This window comes from Gavialis gangeticus, unplaced genomic scaffold, assembly GCF_001723915.1.
Source record: "Gavialis gangeticus isolate Ggan-Ray unplaced genomic scaffold, GavGan_comp1, whole genome shotgun sequence".
NCBI lineage: Eukaryota > Metazoa > Chordata > Crocodylia > Gavialidae > Gavialis > Gavialis gangeticus.
Window position 1 is genome coordinate 62,640,150 of NW_017728994.1, and position 10,819 is coordinate 62,650,968.

A 10,819-nucleotide genomic window follows, 5' to 3' on the forward strand; every position below is an offset into this window, starting at 1 on the left:
CAGGTATTAGGCAGAAGAAACTAAGATTTACATCTTTATGGAAAAGTGTGACATGTAGCCCTGATTCTGCATTTGGTTCCTTCCTGGCAATCCCTAATTTAAAGGAAGCTGTGTCATGTTGGGGTCTGCTAATATAAATACAGAGAACCCCTGACTTTTTTTAACCTTGTTATCTTGAGGCTGGTTTTTTTTTATCATCCTTTTTTATATAAAATAAGTGTTTAAATAGTACTTTGCACTGCTCTAACTTCTTCTACTCCAGCAACTTAAAGCACTTTGAACATGTTAATGTCTTTAGCTTCCTAATTCTTCAGCAAGAGGTAAATATTATGCTCTGTAGGTCTAGGCAGGGTACAGACAGGTTAAAAAACTTATTCCTGTCTCTGTCCTCAGATTGGACCCGGTTTTCTAGATTTCTCTCAAGCTCTTCCCTCTGTACTCTCTCTTACTTAATGACCTACATCTAACAGTGCTAAAAATGCAAAGCCAGCAGTAAAGCATTTTATCCTGCATATAGCAAGGATCAGCTATTCTAGTTATGCAAGTATAGCATTTGGTCTCTGAGGAAAATATAAGGTTTTTTAAAAAATGTTTGAGTTATCCCTGTGAGAATCATAACATTTCTAATTAACAATGTAGTGCTTAATTATGTAGAATGTGCTCTAACAGTAACAACACATCCATTTCTGCGTGCAAGCTAAGAATGGAAAAAGAGCCGATGTTGCTGTTTGACCTAAATCGTTTTCTAACAGCTGTACAGATCCTACTCTATGGGTGGGTCTTAACACATCATTCTTGGTGTTATACAATGTGCACATATGCCTTAAGAAATGCTTGTGCCTTTTTACAACATGACATTGTCTTCAAGGTGAGGTTTGGTAACTGTGGCTTTGGCTAGAGGGCAGCATATATCAGTGAAGGAGACAATACACTTTGAGCATGTCCTAAGACTCTCTTTAGCCTGAGGTTTGGTCTAAACAACACATTTCTGCTACCACAGCTCTGCTAACTGTGGGGTGTGAAAAAAAATCATACCTCCAGACCATCACAGTTAATGTAGAAAACCCGCTAGGGCAGTGGTTCTCAAACTTTTCTTTTCGCGGACCACTTGAAAATTGCTGAGGGTCTCGGTGGACCACTTAATAAACTTGTTTTTTGTTCTATAAATCAAAGTGCACAACTCATATTTTGATATCAGTAGTCTTACCTTACAAGTACAGATATTCTCGATTGTCCTGCAACCTTTCTGTGGACCACCTGAATGGAGCTCACGGACCACAGTTTGAGAACTTCTGCCCTAGTGTATACACAGTCTGTCAACTGAAGAGTGCCTTTGGCTTGTGCTTTTCAGAAAAACCTCTGTGGCTGGCATATATGGCATCTCCGCTGGGGCACCTAGGCTGATGTACCTGTGCCCACAGAAGTTCTGCAGCAGACATGCCCAGATTCGCCACTGGGGGGGTCCCTTATTCCAGTGCCAGCTGGAGGTAACATGCTACCAAATCAGAATAGTTGTGTTTTATGTGCAATTTGCATGGGTGCCCAAACTGGTTCTAGAAAACAGAGAATCAGGCCTCTTGCATCTATTCTTATGCCATTACTTACTCTACAAATTCCCACTGAAATGAGTGGGAAGACTCCTGAATCTGGCCTAAATTGATTTCTGACACCAGTTCCCGTTAAAAGTATATGTATATGTCAACACTGATTTAAAAAAAAGGCAGGGAGGTGGGCATCTGGGACAGAAGTAATGAAATATCCCATATACAAATGTTAGTTTAATTGTGGTCCGTTAAATGACTGTTCTCCCTAGTACAATGGGACTTTGCTCCATGACTGGCTCCCCTAGGCATTCTGATAATAGCAAATGTAAAATAAAACCATGATGGGCACACACTCCTGTCAGATTGATCACATATATTATAAGACACAGTTAAGATTGCTTTGGAAAGGATGATTATGATGGAAAACCAAGGAAGGGGATAATTAAATTAGACTTCCTTGACATTTATTTCCATTGTGTTCCACTAATGGAGATTTTTAGACTGAACAACTAATACATTTCTTTTTCATCATGCAGCCGTTGACAGTATAAACAATGGATGGAAGGGGGATGTTCCAGTTTTGGCTACTCTTGCTATTCTTCATGGCATTTTGATGCCGAACGCCAGCAGAACTTAGAGCACTTAAAGACAAGATTTTTTTGCCAAGGAAGGAAATACACACATACAGTTTTTTATTTATGGTGTGTTATACTACCTTGTAAAACCTATGATAATGAGAATACAGCTTCAAGGAATTATTCTTATAATAAACAGAAGCTCTAAGCCATAATAAAGTCTTGGGGAGGGAGAGAACAACAAAAAAGATATCCCCAACTAGGGATGGATGATTCCTTCCCAACCCCCTATAGTTAATTCACTGAAAAATGAAATTCTGACAGAAACAACTTTTTGTGAATTTAGGTTCCAAATTTAGTGCACAGGTCCCCTGCCCGACACTGAAACTGTCAATACAATTTAGTTTGACACTGCCTAAAACAGGGCTGTCCAACTTCTAAGTGGTTGGGGGCCGCAAGTGGTGCAGGCTGCACCGGTGGGGGTCAAATGCCCCTGGGGCTGCATGCTGCCCGGTGCATTCTCCCCTGCACCCTTCCACCCCACAGTGCTATGTATAGCATGCCTTGCCACCATGCTGTGCTGCACCATACCAAATCTCTGCATCTGTGGCTATCCTGCCGTGCCACTGCACTCTGCCCCTGGGCCCTCTCCCCAGCTCCCTAGGCTGCACTGCCTACCCTTGCCCTTATGGCGGTGAAGGCATGAACTGGAGGGAGGGGGAGCCTGGACACCCTAGCTGCTCCTGCAGTTAGGGCAAAGAGGGAGGGCAGCTGAGTAGGAGCTTAGAGGATGCTAATTAACTTTGGAGGGCAGGGGGGCTGTAAAGGGCCTGTGGGTGACAAGTTGGATAGCCCTGTTCTAAAAGAAATATTTCATTTAAAAATTATCACAATGTTTTAATTCGGTCTTTAAATGAAATGGGATTTTTCATTTAGTAAAGGAGTTGAGACTAAAAGCAAAAAAAGGTTAAGCAGAAGGTTAAATAGCTCAAAAATGGGAAAAAAGGGTTTTTTGTTCTGGCTCAAATAGACTGTTTTGGAATAACCTTACATAGTTTCATAGTAGTTAGGGGTCAGAAGGAACCTAAATAGTTCATCTAGTTTGACCCCCCCGCCCCGCCACTGGCCAGAGCACATGCTGGGATCACACGACCCCAGACAGGTGTTCATCCAACCTCTTTTTGAATTTACCCAAGGTAAGAGCGAGGTCCACTTCCCTAGGAAGTTGGTTCCAGATCCTAGCCACCCTAGCAGTGAAACTTGCCTTTTCATTTTCCCAAAGAACCTGAACATCTGTTCTGGTTTGACCTGATCCTATTTCTCCCCTGATATTTGGATGAGCTCACTAACCAGAGAAACCCCTTTATTATCCTACCTCTAAATCCAAGCCACATAGCTCAAGCTTTGCCAGACTTTTTCTCACCTAGAAACAATAACCTAAAAACCATCAAGTATTTATTTATGCATAAAAGCACAAATTTGGAGCTCAGCTCTTTTTGACAGTCCCACTAAAGACTGGTTTAATGGTGGACAGTTGTATTGTGTAGAAGGCCCTGAAATAGTGGAACTGATACCGTGCATGGAGAAGGGATGGCTCTGATTATGGAAGCAAGTGTGTGTGAATCCATGCAGTTGTGGATGAAGCTGCCAAGCTACAGAACCCAACATGAATGAATGAAAAAATGCCCACAATTTTCAGCAAGTAGGTAGTTAATATTCTGCTGAATCCTCAGTCAAGAGTTCAAGGTAAAATAAAGCAGATCTATTGAAAGGATCTAATCTGGCTTTCGGAGAAGAACTTTTTGTTTGTTGCTAGAAAAGTGGACCAACTTTACCAGGTTATAAAGTAGTTTTCTATTGCCTGGGTATTGCATTTAGGAAGACAGACATTGGGCGTAAATTCTCCGTGAATTTCATTGTAGTGTAACGGGGGGGGGAGTGGCTTGTCAGAGAACTGCACTGCAAGGAAACCTACCAATTAAACTTGGCATCCAGGCCCATGACATGCCAGATTCTCTGATGATCCTGTACTACATGGAACGACACTGCCTTTTTGTTGTTATCAACATCATATCTGTACAGCTTGTTAGAATATCCCACCATCTTAATAAAGACTCTATTCAGAAACACTTTCATGCATGAGTAGTCCTTCAAGTCTTGTAAGTAGCATCTGCCATCTCATGCTAGTAGGCTTTTATGGGAGTGTGAGTAAAGGATGCAGAAGAGAGACCACTGGTCAAAAATGAAACTAGTAATTGTAGAAGGAAATAACAGGCCATTAAGTAGATCATGCAGGGCCAAATCTTTCCCAATTAGTTTGACAAATGGTCCCACTGACTTAAGGAATACAATAATAGATATGATTTCTTATTTAAATAATACTTGAATGATGGTGCTAGGTGCTATATAGGGAAGCCAATATATTACTCATAGCACATGCAATACATTAAAAATATTAGTTCTATGCACATTAATTTTAAGGAATAAAGTACCCGGATAAGTCATTTACTATAAATAAAAATTACTTTAGGTTTTTAGGTCCAAATTTTGCTGAAGTCAGTGGAAAGCTTTTGATTTGCCTCTAAGGTGTGGTAGGGAGGAAGGGATTCTCTCTTATTAATGTTTATCTCTGGCATTTTAAAATATCATTTCAATAGAAATAAGCAACAGAAACTTTAGGCAAGAATTTCACATTTGACTCTCTATTTTTGTCTGCTTTGTAGAATAAATTTTATGTTGTCAACTGCTAATACTGATGCTAGTTTCTGGTATAAAATACTGAAATTAAACCTATTATTCACAGCAATAAATATTTAAGAAAACCCTTTACAGATGCTTCAAAAGCATGTTTTACAGCTGTAACCTAAATACCCTGGATATCTTTAACAAATTTCTTTTCATCTTTTTGACTGTCAGGCAGAAAAGTCTAATGTTACTCCCTTCATAGGAGGTTCTTTTGTAAAGGCAGACTGCAGAATGTCAGTTTAATGCATAACAATCTCACCAAAAAGTACAAAAAAGCAATTTAACAAAAAACATTTTTGTAGAAGAGAAAAGCTACTCAGCAGCCCTTATTGGAACAAAGTTTAATTATCTAGACATTTAGGTAGCTGCCATGTCTTGCAAGTGATTGAAGTCAGAGCAGGAAGAAGTGATTCTGTACCAGACTGGAGGGAGTTGCCTGAAGGACCTGACTGGTACCACTCCTAGACGTGTGTACATGTGCAGCTGCAAAGGTCCCATTCTGAAAGAAGCCCTTCTCAAGAAGCATCTCTCATAATCTTTTTTCTGGGCTACCCCATCTTGGAAGATGAATTTGAACCCTCTTTGACCCCCTCCTTTCTAGCAGCTGCCAAATTCTTTTTTTCTACTCGGTGTTGCATTGGGAAGCCCCAATCCTTTCCCTACTCATGAAGGCTCAGATATTTAAAGACTAGTTAGTCAACAGGACTTAGATGCCAAAAGACTTTTAAGGATCTGGGTCCTTATCCCTAAGCAGGGCTGGGGATTCAGAGGCCCTCAAGTTGTCAACAGGCCCACAAAACCCGGAGACAGTCTAGAACCGAGGAGATAAGAATACATCAGGATTAAGCACCAGTGACCCCATCCTCAAAGGTACTTAGGTACCTAACTTCTACTGAAATCAATGGGAGTTGAGACACCTACTTTTAAAAATATGGCTCCTGGTCCGTAAAGTGTATTACCTTACCAAAAAGCTACTTTATTTCAAGTTTACAGCTGTATAAAATACTGCCATTTTATACCCAACCCCATTCAGACTGAGCTCGGGTATGAGGGTCTATCAGTTCTGAAAACATGTGCAAAGGATGTTTGCACAGCTAAAAATTCACAAAGCCCTAGGGAGCAGAAAATTGGCTGCCACCGGAAAGAGCATGATAGGGGAACGATGATAGTTTTTATTCTCTTTAGAGACATCAAAGGTGAATAGAGAGGACATTCAGTCATTTCAGTTAAAATACCATGCGCTTGACTATGATACACATTTAAAAAAAACAAACGAATTCCCAATTTATTGTGCTGACAATGCAAATACAACATAAACATATTAAAAAGGTGATAGATGGAACAAATATGTTTTAAAGGAGTTGTATAGCTTCAAGGATGGGCAACAGAATGTACGCCACATTATCTCACCCATACAGTCAACATTTATCTTAAGTCAGTAGTATGCTTGCCAAAAAATATTTCCACTGGTCGTTAAGTAGCTGCATAAGCTGACTTCATATTCTGAGTCCACAGTCAGGTGGACAAAAGCCCATGTCACTAAATTGCTGTCATATTCAGCAATTCCTAGTATCCCGATTAGGAAAAGAGTGGCTAAATAAAGAGTATGGAAACCTCAATTAATGGGGGCTGCATTTGAATGCACTGTAATATCTATCAGCTCTGTGGTGAGGAAGTTTGCTTTGGTCCTGCCTGAGCTGTGTCTGATCTGCAGACAGATGACATTGGCCTCCAGGAATGTCAAACTAGAAGTTTTCATGAGCAATTTGAATCAAGATGTTCCCATTGGTCTCACATTGCTAATGTTGACATTAGCCATTTTACCTCCAGCTGCGTATCTATGCAAGCTACTAGAACCACCCGAACTTTCCAGTGCATGCTGCTGCTCTGTCAGATCTAGGTACATCCTATTAATCAAAATTTGAACTCAAAATCAAGCTGCAAGCAATCAGCTAAAGTTTTGAAAGAGAAAGTGAATGACTGAACTGCAGCAGTGTATATATTTCATCAGCCCACACACTTCCCTCTACCAGCCACTGCCAATGAATTGCAAAAATGCAACAATCCTCCTTTTTGCTAACTAGAGCTGACAGAATCATAAAATACAGTCTCTCTGTGAATCCAAGGATAGCGCAGTGAAAGTTAATAGAAAAATACCCACGGGGGAAAAATCCCTGAGCACAGAAGGTCAAAACAAGTCATGCCCTTGATTGCCTGCGTGGCGCTCTGAATTACTTGAATGGGAGCCCTACAATTGCACTAAATCTGTGAATTATTTGTGAAATACAATGAGAAGGGAAGCCATACAACAGAGATGAAGCTGCAGATGGAGACAAACTGCATGGTCTTATATAATAAATATCAGTGCAAATCAAAAGACAATACAGAAGCAGAGAAATATACATCCCCCAGCTGAGAAAAAGAGAAGAGGTGAAATGTAAAAGTATAGGGTTTGATCCTTCAAGATGCTGATGACTCTGGAAAATACTGAAATATGTGCTTAACTTTAAGCACTAATGCCACAGAAGTCAATCAGCTTAAAGATAAGTATATGCTTAAATGCTTTGCTAAACTGGATGCCCAGCACCTTAGCAGGAGGATTTCCACCTTCTGACGGCCTTCAGGTGACATGCATTGTGCATTTATTTGCACATTAATGGAGAAATATAATATTTAAGAAGAACAGAAAAAGGGGTAGAAGTCACTATACAGTTTCTAACACCTAATGAGACAGCAAATATATATTTAATAGTCAAATAATTAAATTTTTGCAACCAAATGAGGTAACTTCATGCTAGGATAAAGTGTTCACTTGCATTGTCTGAAAAACAGAGACCGAAGTAGTTAAATATTCCAAGTGGGCAGGTGTGTTCAGACAGAGGAGCCTGGGGCTCATTATCATGTGGCCATTGTTTTACTCTGAAGATTGGGAACATAAATCACAGTCAAATGCTAAACAGAAGAGATAAATGTAATGCTAGTTCTTATGCAGCAATAACCCACAAACGACTCGGTTCCTTACAGTCTGATTTTTCTATACAGACCTTTCTATTTCAAATATGGCATCTCAGCAAATTCCCCAGAGGCTATTCTTCTAGGTGCTGTGCAACCTAGACAGTAGAATGCAGGTGGGGGTCATTTGTATGCATAGGCTGTATAGGGACAAATAGAAATCACCTAAAATTTATTACTTTAATGAATAATTTTAGGGGCTTGTCTTGTGGCTTCTGAACATCTGGGGGTGGGGGATAGTTCTGCACACTCCTGGTCCCCTGTGTCTCTTTTCTGCCCCAGCTCTGCAAGGATTCTCCAGCATTATCCTATCCCCCATCACCGATTCTGCTTTTCACTCACCTCAGTCCCCCATTCCCAGCGTGATCCTAGGTCCCCTTGGTTCCCCTAAAATTCCCTTCTCCCTGCACTGACATGCCCTGTACTGCTTTCCTCTTAACTGACAAAACACTGGTGAGAGAAAGACATGGCTGTCTCCCTCTCAGCTTAATTTAGGGAGGGGAGTTCATCCAGTGCCCCTTATAATCTCATCTGTTTCCTCTGATTCACTATATTTCTCTTCAGTTGATCTGGTAAAACTTCCCATTATTTTGCAAGCAAGAAAGTCAATGGCAAAACCCTTGCTCTACTCAGCTGCAGCTGTATGTGCCCTTGTGTGTGTGCACCTCTCCTTCCTCATTCAAGCTGGTTGCATCTGTTTATTTGCTTGCCTTCTGAATTTTATTTCATATCATGGCAGGATAATGAAGCACAAATTCAAGTAATAGGTCACGCATGATTTTATGGTAGCTGACTGCTCTTCCTTCCTTCCTTTGCTCTGATTAAATTCAAATTGTGCTGCAATTTACCAAGATCTCCTGCCCTGCTTTTGCATGTATTCCATGTTATCCTCAGCCAATTGAACTCCTCTTGGCCAAGCCACATTATATATAGCCTGTTTGTTGTTGTTTTGGATTTTAATATTAAAATCAGGTTCCCTCACATCTTTCAGGCATCATTAGGAGGCCCTCAGTGGTCAAGGAACAGCTTGCTCATGTAACAGTGAAGAATGTAAATCTTATGTCAGCTACCCCAGGCCATGGAGTAAAGGACAAATCCAAAGGAGGGCGAGGCAAGGGACTCGTTAGAGCAGTAGTGAAGCTTCATTTTCTGATCTTCCACTGGTCATAATCTCCTATAAGGACCACATTCCTGTGACATAAATTAGAGTAGCCCCAGGGCTAACTATTGGTAGGGCCAGTGCAAGCATAACAATGATCCACAGCACCAAGGAGCTGTATTCTGCTCCTTGGCATGCCACACTCACTTACTGTAAGTGAAACTTGAATGCCAGGGTGGATTTGGCAGCACAGCCTCCCCTGCGCAGTCACCCCTACCTATACTGTTCAGACACCAGAAATAAATGTTCAGGCTCATAAATCTGTTCCTTTTCACAGCTGTGTTGGCACAATGCCCCAAGTATCTCCTTGCTCAGCAATGAAAGAAATAAATTAACAAAAATAGGCCAGATGTTAATTCCTGAATCCAGATGCTACAGCCAAGAATGAATGGGAGAATGAAGGAAAGGAGAGAAGAAAAAGAGGCTGGCAAAATGAGGGAAGCAGTTAAGGTAGGAAAATTAGGGGAAGGAAAGAAAGTAATGCAAAACAGTAAATAAAGGAAAGATGGAGAAGGTGTATGTCAGAGAAACATTTCTGAACTGCAGTTTAGCTTCCTTGCTGTGAACCTGGTATAAAATGCCAACATTTCAGCCCAACTATCATATTACAAAATATTTTCTGAAAAGGTAGAGATTGGAAAAGAAGGAAGCAAATTAGGAAAAACAGCATGAAGGACATGGATTAAGGGAAGAAGGAGAGTCATGGTAAAAACATGAGCTCCCATTTTGACTGACATCTTCCTCCACTAGCCTACTCAGAAGCATTGTCTATACAAGATCATCATATTTCTAATCTTTGTTGTGTATACTCTAAATGCACATTGTAGCCTGCGCAGTCAAGAACATAGAACTGAATTTGAAGTGGTTGACACTGGCTGGACCCACTGAACTTGTAGCCTGATAAACTGCTCCAGTTGCTCCCAAAACTTGGAAATCACTGTTGTCAGATCTATGGTCCTAATTACAGAAATGAACCTGTCTCACTGACAGCATAAAATGATAGCTGTTTTCTGCCAGTCTCTTTTTGGCCAACCAGCCAAATGATGTTGAAACAGCAATATAAATCTGTTCCCAAAGGTTTCCAGTAGTATCACAATTTACTTAAAGGGGGAGTGTTAGAAACATGATGTGCTGTAGATTCTGAAACAATCATTCAAATTAGCAAAGTAATTGCTACTCTTGGGAGGCTCACTAAATGTGCTCATAAAAACCACAAATTCACATAGAGTATGCTGAATGAGTTCACTGAGCACTTTTATAAACCACTTGACTTGTGTCAGGTCAGGAAGACTGATGCCTTAGGTATGTGTTGCCTTAGGTCCTCTCTATATGTTACAATTGTATATTATACAATTACCTGGTTAACAGCAAAATTTAGATTGGTTACACATATAAATTAACTATGATGCCTTAGAAAGGTCCAACCAACTATAAAGTCATTGCTGGAAAAAGTGTGATAGCTTTAGAGCTGGTTTCAATCCAGCTTTAATTTGCATGCATAGCCTGTGCCCCATGGCTGGGAGCCCCATCAGCTGAGCAGAGCTCCCAGCAGTGGGGCCCATGTGTACCCCCAAGCCTGGGAGGTCCCAGCTCATGCTGGTTCCTAGCTGCAGAAGCACATGTCCCTACAGCTGGGAGCCCCTTCAGCTGACAGGGCGCCCAGCCATGGGAGTGCTTGAGCCACCTCCTTGGCTAGAAGCCCTGTCAGCTGAGGGGGCTCCCAGTCATGGGAACTTGCTTCTTGCCAGTGTAGGGAGAGCCTGATCCTGGGCTCCTCGGCACCT